The sequence below is a fragment of the Asparagus officinalis genome, chromosome 8 (genome assembly GCF_001876935.1).
Source record: "Asparagus officinalis chromosome 8, Aspof.V1, whole genome shotgun sequence".
In the NCBI taxonomy this organism is placed as follows: domain Eukaryota; kingdom Viridiplantae; phylum Streptophyta; class Magnoliopsida; order Asparagales; family Asparagaceae; genus Asparagus; species Asparagus officinalis.
The window spans coordinates 116,025,297-116,040,270 of NC_033801.1; positions in this window are offsets into that span (position 1 = coordinate 116,025,297).

Below are 14,974 nucleotides of genomic sequence, written 5' to 3' on the forward strand. Positions count from 1 at the left end.
CGCCGCAGCCGCCTTCCCCTGAGCCTCCTCCCCGTTCACCACCTGCCGTCTTCACCGCCCTTAGAGCCACCACATCCTCCTCCTCGCACAAGTCCATCTCACCGTCCAGATCTGCCTCGTCGTCGTTCCTCCTCCGCCGCAGCCGCCTTCCCCTGAGCCTCCTCCCCGTTCACCACCTGCCGTCTTCACCGCCCTTAGAGCCACCACATCCTCCTCCTCGCACAAGTCCATCTCACCGTCCAGATCTGCCTCGTCGTCGTTCCTCCTCCTCAGACCAACCCACGCCAACCAGGCAACCCTTAGCTCGCTACCCCTCCCTCAGATCCGCCTGTAGTCCTCGTCGCCAAGTTCCTCCGACGAACTCCGTCATCGCCGCCTTCACCGATGCCCACTAGATCTAACGTTGTTCGCCCGAGATCACGCTCTTTTCCTCGCTTCGTCGTCGGATGCAGTGCTTCGTTGTCATGCTCTCTGCGTCAGATCCGACCTGTATCGATCTTCGGACCCATGCTCAGATCAGACCCGCGGACACGCACGTCGACGTCGATTCGTTCGACGAACCCCGAGGCAAGATCCCACTTGCTCATATCTACATTTTTCTATTTATTATGAATTATCTACAATTTACGATCTGTTAATATTTATCTGCGTGAGTTGTTTGGTGAATAATATTGATTTAAATAATAGATATGTGATAAATAGTGTTTTTGGAATGATTATAATAAGTTAAAAGAATTTAATTTGGGTAATGGATTTATTTTAGAGAATTTATAATATTTAAAAAGAATTTGTTTTGAGAAAAAGAATTATTTTAGATTAATAATGAGAAATAATTTTAAAGAAATTATTCTTAGAATTAATAACTGAGATTTCGATTTTCGTGTGCAAAACATCTGTTAATGGTAGTTTCATCTTGCATTGTTAATAGTAGCTTTATTCTCGTATGTTTCTCGTATGTGATCACGGCCCATGTTCACACTTCATGACATTGACACTTAGTGTAATTGTATTTATTATTACATGTTGAGAATCATGAGAAGTGCATGACTATAGTGACATGTATGACACAGTTAGGATCTAGAATCTCGTGTTTAGTTGACCTGGAATTACGAGAATTGGGGTGAGAAGTCTTGGTTCATGTGACTGGTTTGGATTGTTGATTTATTTTCCGGGCTCACGCCGGTGAAGTTTGTGTAGTCACCAGGGTGGGTCTGAGGAGTTGAGGTATTTGTGATTATTGATGTATTTTTTAGGCTCGCGCCGGTGAAGTTTGTGTAGTTACCGGAGTGGGTCTGAGGAGTTAAGATACTTATGTATTCCGGGCTCGTGCCGGTGAAGTTTGTGTAGTCACTGGGGTGGGTCTAAGGAGTTTGGATATTTTTGATTTGTGATCAGTCAGTTATCAAATGATATGAGCGTTGACTCTGTGTGAGTTGTGAACCAGTGACCTGTTTTAGGAAGACTAGTTACATGACATTGTTACTTAAGGTGATTATGGATTCTTGTGAGAGGTAGGCCAGTTGTGTTTCTTTTCATACATAGATCGAGATTAATATTTGATTATCTACAATTTTAGACATATGATATATACATGAGTGTTTCCTTATTTGGATTATTTCGCTCGACGTACTACGTCTCTTGTTGTAGATTTTTAAGTATTAATTCCAATTATTTCGCTCGACGTACTACGTCTCTTGTTGTAGATTTTTAAGTATTAATTCCATCTATTTGTATGACATGGTTACCCGTACTACGTCTCTTGTTGTAGATTTTTAAGTATTAATTCCATCTATTTGTATGACATGGTTACCTGGATAATTATTCTGATCGCTAGTTGCATGATCGACTTGTTACTTAATTGATTTCGTTGGATTTCCCATTGCACGTTTCTTTGTCATTTCTATTATCGTATCGTTTTCCGGTTGGGTTTTCATTCGTTCTATTTGTTTTGTGGGGTATTACCGTGTGCCATGCACGCTGACGTATACCTGTTTTCTCTGGTGTACGTCAGACTTAGAGGAAGAACAGGTGCAGCAGGAACCAGAGGATTCTCAGCAGGTGTGCCTTGTAGACGGAGCAGAAGGAGTCAAAGCCTATTCTTTGATGGTTCTAGTTTATTTTTGTAGTTCTTTCGTTTTCCATTGATCGATGTATTTTTGTATCTCTTCAGTATTCATTTGTTTAGTTTTGTATAAGGGCATGTTGACCCAAATATTATGTCTCGGATGTTATCATATTTGTGATATGATATTTTTTATTCTAAGTTTGTCTATTATATTCTTGCTGATTGTGATCGGGGACCTGTGACTTCACATTGTATTTATTTCTAGACACGTAGCATATTGGATTGAGAAGAAAAGAAAAAAGAAAAAAATGATAGTGTATATATCTTCTCAATCTAATACATCGCGGGCTTGTTCACATTCTGATTCCCGTGTATTTTTGGGAAGCGGGGCGTGACATTAGGGCTTGGTGATTTGAAGATGGGTGCATCGACCTGCAACTTGAAATCCAGTGAACACTTTGATGTGAGCAAGAAGACTAAGGTGAAGTTTGGCACCTCTATTCACCGCACATAGGGTTTTTCAGATGGGGTTCACGTGGATGTTGGGGGGGCCTTCCAAAGAGGCATCATTGGGAGGTAATAGAAGTTTGGTTTCCTTTGTTAGTAGAAGTTTGGTTTCCTTTGTTAGTAGCTATGCTAGGCGTGTTTGGGTTGCAACCAAATCTCCTATGAATAAAGTCCTAGTAGTCTCCAACAAATTGAAGAAGTGTGAGATTGGCATAAAGGTGAAGGTACTTCATTCAGATTTTGGTGGGAGGTACAAGATGGACTTGTTTCTGTTTTAGAGCCGAGCTCATGACATTTTGAGACACTTTATTGGAAAGGAAATCTTGGGGTAACTAGATAGGGTGGCAAATTTGGAGAACTGTGCCTTGCTGGAGGAGGATCGGTGTTTGTTGTCAAACAATGGTCTGCAGAAGAGTTTCCGGACTGAGGTTTTGACATATTTGGGTCATCCTATTAAAGAGTTGTCAACTGTTGTGATTGGAGGTAAAACTTAATTGGATATTTGGTCTGGTAATGTCACATTGGATGAGGCTTCAATGAGGGATCCTATTGACTCTCAGCAGGTGGAGAGTTTTGGACAGATCATAGAGGTATCACAGCAGGTGAAGAGTGATGCTACTTCACATTAGGTGGAGATTACTCTATATTCTTCAGATCTTTCTGTATCGTTTGGGATTCTAGCTGAGGTAACACAGCTTGGAGATTATTTGGATTTGGATACAGATAATGTGTTGGGTTTTGATTCGAATGCAGCTAATAGATGTAGTTTGGATATGGTGATTGGTTCACCTCAGGTGGATGTGTTTGATTCGTTACACTTTGAGGCCATTGGAGGTGCTATCAGCCACAGAGTTGATGATATTGAAGGAGGGTTGCGAACTCTTCTATTGGATTGAGGTCGTTCGTGGCCATTTAGGTGAACTATGTGAGGCTTGATTCCTTAGGCAAGAGGATACGTAGTGCAGTCATTTATGATGCAGCTGATTTGATGGGTAGATACGTTTGGAGAGTGTTCGCATTCTCATTTAGGTCTCGACTTATTGTGTATTGAGTCTGTTGTCGTGAATCATTTTACTTCGTACTGGACGCAATAAGTGAGCTATTTGTTTTGGTTGGTGTCGGCTCAATTTTGAAAAAACTTTGTCGAGGTGGAGAATTATGAGAAGATAGCGTGTGGGGGCCACGAGTGTGAACGCAGTTTTACTTTCCATGTGGGAGGCTAAATCTGGGGCTACCATGTTTCTCGCTACATTTTTTTGAAAGCCCACCCGATTGATTTGCATCCAATATATATAGCTGCAAATCATTTTTGGTTTCTAGGTTTTAGGAGGACAAGACAAAAAGTTCTTTTTTTTGGAGCAGCGGCTTCGTGTGCAAAAAGGAAGGGAAATGTAGAGGCTTGGGTGGCATGCAAGTACAGGGGAAAATTGCAGAGCTTCGTGCAGAGGAGAAAAACCCTATTTGGTGGTTGTTCTTTTGAAAGAGAGATTGTGAGGAAGTTGAGAGATTGTTTGAGGGTTTAATTTTGTGTGATTGTAAACCCTATTTGTATTCTCTATCCCTCTAATAGTAGATCTCTCTCCCTCCTTACCCCATGGACGTAGGCAATTTGCCGAACGATGTTAAAATTGATTGTTCATGTTGTGATTTTTAATAGAGAGTTTAGGTTCCCTCGACAAGTCAGTCCTAGAACTGATGAGAAAAAGAGCTGATATCCCACTTTGTTGAGATATTTTGCTTTCGGTTCTTATTTTCTTTGTGAAACATAGATTTAGTTGAGATCTACTCTCTTGTTGAGCACCGGAGGTGCTGCCGAAATTTTCGTTTTGCACAACAGAACTAACTCTAGCTTTTGAGCTTTAGCTGGCCTTCCACCCTTCTGGAAACTAACCCTCTTTTTCTTTCCAAAGATACAGTCCTCGCAAACACCAACTTTCATGGAATCAATGTCGGTTAGCTTTCCCTGTGAATGTAGAATCTTCATCCCCTTCTCGCTCATGTGTCACAATCTATTGTACCACAAATCCATACTCTCTTTGCCAGCTACAATTGCGAGGGTATCACTCGCATGTGAGGTGAGGTAGAGAGCTCATGTTTTGTTGCCTCGGGCAACAATCATAATACCGTTTGAGATCCTCCACGAATCCCAAGTGAATATCGAAATATAGCCTTCTGCTCCAAGCTGGCCAACCGAAATAAGATTCCTCTTCAGCTTCGGTACGTGCCTCAAGTTCTTCAGATTTCACTTAGAGCCTTTCAACTATATTTGCACATCTCCTCTTCCAACAACACTACAGGGTTCATTATCCCCCCAAGTATACTTTCCCAAAGTCCCCTGCTACATAGTTATGAAGAAGTTTCCAATTAGCAGTGGCGTGGAACGAGGCTCCTGAGTCGATGACCCAAGAATCAGAATCGCTATCCATAGCGAGGATCAATGCATACTGCACGAGATGAGCCTCCTGCTCATTCACGTCCTTCTTTTGTGCTTTACACGCTGAAAACATATGGCCCTCCTGGCCGTAGTTCCAATAATTTCCTTCGATAGGCCTAACTTTCAAGTTCAACCTCTTCTTGGTTGACTTCGACCAATTCCTATTCTGATTACCCTTCTTCTGGCTTCTGCCTCTCTGCTCGAGATTTAGGGCTGAACCTGAACCTTCTGATTCGGATGATTTCCTTCTAATCTCCTCGGATAGAATCATGCTAACAACCTTGCTCGGCTTCAACTTGTCCTTCCCCACCGAATTACTGATTGTCATCACACAATCTGTCCAACTATCCGGCAACTGCGATAGAATCAATAGGACATGTACTTCATCATCGAACGTGATGTCTACGGAGATGAGTTGATCAACAATCGTGTTGAACTCGCTGAGGTGCATTGTGAAGGTGCGTCCTTCTGCCATCTTGAGATTGAAGAGTGTCTTGATGAGATGCACCTTGTTTGTGGCAGACAGTTGCTCGTACATTTTTCACGAGCGCTTCCATGAGCCCCACTATCGTCTTCTCCTTTAATATATTATGTGCGACTGTCTTGGCGAGCGACAACCAGATTTGCCCTAGAGACTTCCTATCCAATATCTCTCATTCCTCGTCTGACTCTTCTTTCTTCTTTCCCTTAGTCTTGCCCATCAACAGACGATACAAGTCCTTCTGGTACAGATAGTCCTCCATCTGCGACTTCCAGTATGCGAAGTTTGAACTGTCAAACTTTTTTATCTTAGATTTTCTTTCCTCTGCCATGGCTCTCTCACAATCTTTCTAAACGAAGCTCTAATACCATTTATTGGGGATTCGAAATAATCAAATCGAACCATTGCCCTTCCGGACCTTGTGTTTGAGAGTAGGAAAGTAGGAAAAATCATAGTAAATAAAAGATAAAAACTTACAGGAAAGTAAATAAGAAAGAACACACCAGATTTAACGAGGTGCAGCAATCGTGCATACGTCCTCGGGGGCCACACTACATAATTCTTTGATTAATATTGAAGAAGATTACAATGCCAAAAAATAGGATCTAATATCTCTGAGATCTTTCTGAAGAATTCTCTCAAAAACTCTTTTTTCTGATGTCTAATCTCTTCTAAGGCATTCCATATATATAGAAAACCTAAAAACAAAACATACTAGGAATTCTAAAACTAAAAAACAAAACAGATTAGGAATCCTAATAACCTGTTACCAAAACAGATTAAGAATTCTGTTACCAAAACAGATTAAGAATCATGTTATCAAAACAGATTAGGAAACCTGCTATCTAACAATTTGTTTGATTCCTACTTTGAGTCTACATCCCTTAGACTAACATGAATCCTTACCTGTAATCGGTAAATAACTTAAATGTCCTTGAACGAACCTTTCAATTAGTCATATGTCATTTACAGTGGCATACCCCTCCCTCCAATTGAGTGTTTTCTCCCTCGAGATTTTAGGAATAACTCTCAGAATTTTTAGGAATGATATTCAAGATACAATGCATAATCATTTTCCCTTTTCATGAATTCAACCACATTTTCGCATGCATGAATGTGAAATTGATGTAAATGTACCAAAATTCCTTGTGATAAGAAATTTTCATAGATATAATCTTTCGTTCACCTAACCACATAATCATTCATCGAACAATCAGTATAGGTAGAATAAACATCAATATACATGAATGCACGGTGAATATTGATCATACAAATAGTCTTATCATGAGTAGCCTCCCAAAATCATGATTCCAATTCTTAAGCAATCTTCGTTTTCTCTCACATGGGGACCCCACGAAAGAGCTTCTAAACATTATCCAGATATTGTGGAGGCTCAGAGAAGGTGGTGAAACCAAATTATTTAAGGTTAGCGGCGAACTCCTTCAAATTTTCTCTTATTTTGTTTTTCTTATTATTTGCAGTTGTTTATGTGATCAATCCCACAATTTTATTTTATTTATTTATTTGGTTGTGTCAAATGTTTGTGGCAATAATCAAATTCACCAATATTTTTAGAATCAAACTATATTTGTGGTGAAGATATACTGATCGCATTGCCTGATGCGCTCCACGCTGATATGATATAGAAACTGGAATTCTTTTTAAAAAAAAACTATAAAGATTTGTGGAAACAAAGGTCCAACCATTCGACTGCACTCAAATTTGGATGTAGATATCAGAACTTTGCAGATCAAGATTTTGCGACTAGTAAATGAGATCCACAATTACATGTTAGTGTGTGAAAGAAAAAAAAATTCAATACTTTCACCTTTATTTGCACCCGGATACCTTGAATTCAGAGACAGTTCCCATCGGGGTCAAAATTTCCTCTTTCTTTGCGGAATAAAGTTAAAAAGGTTTCCCTTAGGTTCTTATCTGCAACAGTATAAGTACAAGGGGTTACCCGTAACTTTTTTTGAAACCATTTTCCCCCTTTTCCCTGCAAACTAAGAATCTGTTGATGTAAGTTAGGAATTGGTCGTGTGGCTTGTTGATTGTCTATTCCAACTTAGGATCACATAAATTTTACATGCTGATATCTTCAAAAGTTTTGCAAATATTATGGTGTTGTCCCATTATACTATTTTTATCACACATAGAATCCCCTAATGGAACCCTACCTATAATTGGCAAAAAGATTGAACAGTCCTTGAGCGAAGAAACCCTATGTTTGTCATTTGTCATTTACAATGATGAAATGAGGCATCCTAGACGGAAATTTTCATCTAGGAAAATCAGATTTCCGTCTAGGATGATTATCCTCGACGGAATTCCGTCTACAATGCGCGTCTAGTAAGTTTCCGTCTAGGATGTAGTATTCTAGACAGAAATTCCATCTAGGATACATCCTAGACGGAATATTCTAGACGGGACTTAAAACCATCTAGGATAATCTTAGACGGAACATCCTAGATGGAAATTCCGTCTAGGATGAGCATCCTAGACGGAAATTCTGTCTAGGATGTTTTGGGTATCCTAGACGAAATTTTCGTCTAGGATACTCATTCTAGATGGAATAAAAATTCTGTCTAGGATGCTTTATTCCGTCTAGGATGAGTATCCTAGACGGAAATTCTGTCTAGGATACCCAAAACATCCTAGACGGAATTTCCGTCTAGGATGCTCATCCTAGACGGAATTTCTGTCTATGATGTTTTTATTTTTTTTTAATTTATTTTAATACATAAAAATCTATTTCATCTAAGATGCACGGATTTCTACTAGTGATATTTTTCCTGTTAAAATTTTAGGAATAATGCGTGGATGTGTTTTCCAATTAAATATTTCAGGAATGATTTTTAAGATAAAATGCATACTTGCTCTTTCCTTTCCATGAATTCAACCGAATCTTCAGATGCATGCATGCGAAATCTGTGTATAGGATGAGCATCCTAGACGGAAATTCTGTCTAGGATGTTTTGGGTATCCTAGACGAAATTTTCGTCTAGGATACTCATTCTAGATGGAATAAAAATTCTGTCTAGGATGCTTTATTCCGTCTAGGATGAGTATCCTAGACGGAAATTCTGTCTAGGATACCCAAAACATCCTAGACGGAATTTCCGTCTAGGATGCTCATCCTAGACGGAATTTCTGTCTATGATGTTTTTATTTTTTTTTAATTTATTTTAATACATAAAAATCTATTTCATCTAAGATGCACGGATTTCTACTAGTGATATTTTTCCTGTTAAAATTTTAGGAATAATGCGTGGATGTGTTTTCCAATTAAATATTTCAGGAATGATTTTTAAGATAAAATGCATACTTGCTCTTTCCTTTCCATGAATTCAACCGAATCTTCAGATGCATGCATGCGAAATCTGTGTACACGGTATCAAAATTCTTGGTGATGTGACATTTTCATGGATACATTCATGGTTCACCCAACCACATAATCATTCATTGAAAACAAGCACTTTAGATGGAAATTTTCTATGCACAATATATGCAAAAGTATCATTGAGGAAAACCCTTCCACAATCCAATGGCATATATTGTCGCTTTTCGAATCACCGTACATGAATGCATTGTGAGCATTGGGTATTTATAAAGGAGGCTTATCATGAATAGGCTCCTAAAATCATGATATGCCAATTGATCTTAAGAAAAGCATCATTTTCTCTCTCATGGCGGCTCCACCAAAAAGACCTTACGTACCCAGATGTTGTGGAGCTCAAATAAGGTTTGTGATGAACTCCCTTAAAAGTTAGCCTTATTTCTTTGTTGTTGTTATTTGCCTTTGATCATGATGTGATTAATTTCACAGTTTTTTGGTGACGAATGTTTCTGGTAATAATCTAATATTCACCAATATTTTCAGAGTCACTAATTTAACTATGCTTTTGTATTACGCAGTTTGTAATATTAGTATATCGTTCTATTGAAAAATTAATATCACGAAAATGTACAAGGTGAACGATCTACAAAATAACAACTATAAGAAGTAGGAATAATATATGTTAGGTATTAACCTTAATTATCAATTTAATTTGTTTTCTTAATCTTTCTAATATGAGACTCTACACTTACATGAATCTTCAATAACTGCAACCAATTCCCAGAACTCACATTGAGAAACCAAAATAGATAATATAGGCTGGATTTCAATCAGATTAACAATAACAAACCCTATATAACTATTTGACATCAAGAATTATAGATGTGTAAATGATAAATTCGACTGTGAACAGACCCCCCCGCTAGAAAGTATCTAATGAAGAAAATCTTACCATCAAAAGAGGAGGGTGTCATTCTTATATTTTTGATGAGGATACTTATTTTTGTATAGCACTTTATTGTTTTTGCTTATAGAAATCATGTTATTGTAGAGCCTAACTTCTAGTACTTTCTTCATCAAGGTAGGAACAAAGATCAGATTGTAACAAATTCCTGGTGTGTAGAACACATCTTTGAGGACGAGAACACCGTCCCCAAGGGCCAATCTGTACGAACTAATACCTTCTACATCCATATAGTATTGTTTCCCATATAAATTCTCTGTTCTCCTTTGAGGACGAGAACACTATCCCCAAGATCCAATTTGTACGAACCAATACCTAACTTCATGACTTCATTCTTGTCCTTTGCAATATACCTTCTTGCACCGGAGTTGATCCATTGACCGTTGATACCCGTCCTTGCGGCATTGGATTCCGTCACATTGATGAATTCTCTTTTGCTAGTGCTCCCTTCTACCAGATACTTATAACCATCTTTATTCTCCTACTTTTCACCTTGTGGGCAAGCAGACTTCAAATGCCCGAATTTCCCACAATTGTAGCAGGCTCTGCGAGGTACTTTCTTTCTCTTGAACTGCTGTGATTTCGGTCTCGTGGTTGTGGTTTACTAGGAACAATATTTTTATAGCTTCCACCATTATGCCTCTAGTGGATATGATTCATCTCCTGCTGTACTATGTTCAATTGTGGTTCTTTCCTAGTTGGTTGTTAAGTCATGTTCTATCGCTAGGTGCATAGGAAAATCAGTGACAAATTTAATGGCGGTTCATTCTTAAATCGGTGGCAACCATAGCAAGGGAAGGAGAAAGACTATTTAATATTGTTACCACTTGCATTCTTTACGGTATTCGGTCCCAACAGTGGATAAGTCTTTAACCATGACAATCATCTTATTAACATGCTCTATGACATTGTCTCCCTCTTGCATATGACAAAAATCATACTTATGCAACAGGAGTTGAATGCTAACTTCAAAGGCGTTGTCGTGTTTTTCTTATAGCATTCCACATGTCCATAAATGTCTTGTAAGTTTTAAAAAGTTTAATCAAATTATCTTCCATGAACATGAGCATTAGGCTTTTTGCCTTTTTATCTTTTGACTTCCACTACTCTGACCCTTTTTTCTACAAGTGTAGATTTATCAATAGGGGTTGAAGCAGTAGTTTCGATTACATCATCAATGTTGTCATAAATAAGGACATATCCTATTTTTCTATACCACATATCGTAGTTACTATTATTAAATTTTTTTAATTTTCCCTAGTTTGGATAAAACGAGCTTACAAGCCATTCGGTAGAAAATAAAAACTAAAGTTTCAATTTTAAAAAATTTAGATATGTGTGTACTGCTGATAGCACCGAAAAAATATTTATTAGATATCTATATAAAAAATTGAAATAAATGAACCTAACTGATGTGATGTGAGTGGAGAAACGAAACTCCCTAGAGAGATTGATTGTCATTTAGTGGTGTTGACTGGAGGGTGTTGACTGGAGAAGTACTTATTGAAGTCCGTTCAAACAGGAGATAATATGTTACTGTCGTCGAGTTGGCTGGATAGGATTTGCGAAGAATTTTTCGGGCAGTTGTAGCTAAATGAAAAACAGAGGCTGAATTGTGTAAGGGGCCAAAGTCAATTTTCCCTAAAACTTAAAATGGTCTTGCTGAACTCGAAAAATAATGGAGGGCGGAAAACAATTTTCCCTTTTAGTGGAAAGGGAGGTTTTCTTTTGAAAAAAACTAATAAATAAATAAAAAGGTTCACAAGTCACGTGTAAAAAACTAATAGATAAGATTGTTGTCTTCTCTAGGGCACGGAGCTCAAAAATTTTAATCTGTGAGAATTTGACGGGACTTGACACAAAGGGTAGAGAAGAAACTTTATTGCTTAGAGATATGTATCCGCTAGGAGTTTCTGGATGAATAGGAAAAAGGAAAGACACTTTATGGTGGTTTTTGTTTCAACGGGTAAAAAAGGGTATGGACTATGAAGAGACGGAGAGAAGAAGAAGTTTTAAGAGGGCTATAATGAGCTATTTTTTACTGTGTGTTTTCAAAGAGCAATTTTCATTCCTTATGTAGAGAATTTTCATTCCTAGATATTCTCTCCATATTCTTCTAGTCATTAACCCCACTATCTCAATCTCACAAATATCTTAGTAGTGGAGACCGAGTTGAGTGATTTGATCAAATATATATGGACTGAGTCAAGCTAACAGGTGACTCCATGAAAGAACTTCTAAATATTATCCAGATATTGTGGGAGCTCAAAGAAGGTAGTGGAATCAAATTATTCAAAATGTTCGTGACGAACTCCTTCAAATTTTCTCTTATTTTGTTTTTCTTATTATTAGCAGTTGGTTTTGTGATAAAGCCCACAGTTTTATGGTGACAAATGTTTGTGGTAATAATTTAAAATTCACCAATATTTTCAGAAACAAACTATATTCCTGGTGAAGACAAACTCATTGCATTGCTTGATGTGCTCCATGCAGATAAGATATAGAAACTGTGATTTTTTTTAAAAAACCAAAGGCTCAACCATTCGACAACACCCAAATTTGGATGTAGATATCAGGACTTTACAGGTCAAGCTTTTGGGACTAGTAAATGAGATCCACAATTACATGTTAGTGTGTGAAAGACAAAAAAAATTAGAAACATTTTACCTTTATTTCCACCCAGATACCTTAAATTTAGAGGCAGTTCTCATCTGGATCAAAATTTCCTCTTTCTTTTAGGAATAGAGTTAAAAAAGTTTTCCTTAGGTTCTTATCTGCAATAATAGAACTACAGGAGGTTCTACCCGCAATTTTTGTTTGAAACCATTTTTTTGTTCCTTTTTCCTACGAACTAAGAATCTAATGATCATGTAAGTTAGGAATTGGTCATGTGGCTTGTTGATTATCTATTCTGAGTTAGGATCACTACATTTTACATGCTGATATCTTCAAAACTTCTGCAAAGATTATGGTATTGGCCCTCCTCAAACCTTTAAAAAAAACCAAGAAACAAGTTAAAAAATTTCCTAACGGACCCCTAATTATAGTTGGATTTTAAACTGTCATTCAATGAAGAAATCCTACTTTAGTCATTTGAACTATTTATCCCTTCATATTGAGTGTTTTTTATTGGAACTGTGATGCAATCCTAGAGGGGGAGTGAATATGATTGCTTCATGTTTACGATTAAACACAAAAAATGCACCAAAAATATCATAAACGAAAAACAATAAGAATACAAGCACAGGAACACACGAGACTTTTATAGTGGTTCCAAATAGAAATCATACGTCCACCGTTCCTTCTTGCGAAGAGCCTATCTTACTATGACCAGAGTTCATCTGAATCGCAACTCAATTAAGTAGGCTTCAAAGACCGCACCCTGAAATCTAACTGAAACTAGTCATCTAACCTAACTCTTTACAATGACCGGAAAAAACCTAGCCCTAGCTAGACCAGCCCTCAATTATCTCCTTGAGTACACCGTCAAACCTAGCCCTAGCTATTCCGACCCTCAATTACCCCGACTTAAGTATATCATCAAACTCTGATATACAATGCTAAAAATAATTAAGCACAAACAAAACAATCTTACAGCCCTTTAACAAACCATTCTTCAAACCGGTAAAGATAAAGATCCGTAAAGAAGCGGTGTAGAGATGTAGGCGTAGAGTACTCCTTTTCGCTAAATCAAACTCTAATGAAAAGTGTGTTGAGAAGAAGCTGAACGAGACTTAAGGGATTTGATCAACTCCTCTCAAAATCTAGAATAAAAATCTCTACTTTTGTGTATTTACCTTCTTGAACTTCATATCAATTATGATCTCCGACTCCTCTTAAATTTTCCTCCTTGAACTTTGTTGTTAATTATGATCTCTAACTTTTCTTAAATAGACCTTAATAAGGTAGGAAATAGATGCACAAATATGAGTGCAAAAAGAAGATCAAACTGGTGGACGAAAGGCTGAGATTAAATATTAAAAACTGCTAAATTTCATCATAACCATCGATGACGAATCACGACCATCGATGATCCCTTGGTGATCATCGATGGTTCAACTGTAGCTATCGATTGTGCTGATTCTAATTTCTAGATTTATTTGATTGTCTTCTATAACCATCGATGGCTCCCTATAACTGTCGATAAATCGCTGTAGACCAACGATGATGTCAATTCTTATTTCTATTTTTCTCTGATTGGCTCCTGTAACCATCGATGAGATACTGATCATCAATGGTTGCCTCTTGACCATCGATAGTTCGAAGGTTCAAGTCAACGTTCGTATTGATTTTCCATCGTCTCAAACCCCATCTTGCTCATACCTGTTTAAACCTAAAATGCATCATCTCACAGAACATATCAGTAGTAAATGAAAGTTTTGTTGGAAATTATGGTTAAATATGGAATTAAACAGTGAAGGATGACGTGCTGTTATTTTAAAATTTTTCAATTAACTGTTGTGCATTTGTGAAACACTGTGCTTAAAGCAATATTTGGCCTACTCCGGTGCAAGGATCCTAAGGCCAAACTGCTTCCAGGAACAGCAGTACAGTACTCTGGTGTGCACCAACCTAGTACTATCAAGATCTCCTCGTTCTATAAGACCTTTTGGTCAAGGCAAAGATCTCCTCGATCTCAGAACCTTTCGGTTTAAGACAAGTTCCTGAGGGCATAAGTTCCTACAGCAACAGTACAACAGCAACAACGTCGGGATCGACGTTCGTGTTCCAGCACGGGACGTTCGTGTTCCACGCTCGTGAGAGGATTTTCAACTCTCAACGTTCGTGTTCCACGCTCGCGATAGGATTTCCAGCAGCAACCAAGAGCTGCCCAAGGGCGCTATTTATAGGCCTCTAAGGCCAGCTCAAGAGTCACAAGCAATTAATGTGACTGTTATAATTCTTAATGACAATTAAGATTGTAACATCAATGCATTAAATTGCTCTTAATGCTGTTGTAACTGCTGCATGCATTAACTCCTGAATACGAGGCAATCAATGGACGAGTTGCTACGAAACGCGAGGGTCACGTCTCAACAAATCAGACGAACCTCGTTTGACAAACGAACGTCGTTAAACAGGCAAACCTCGTATGACATACGAACCTCGTCGATCGAGAGAACCTCGTCAAACAGGCGAACCTCGTATGACAGACGAACCTCGTCAACAAGCGAACCTCGTAT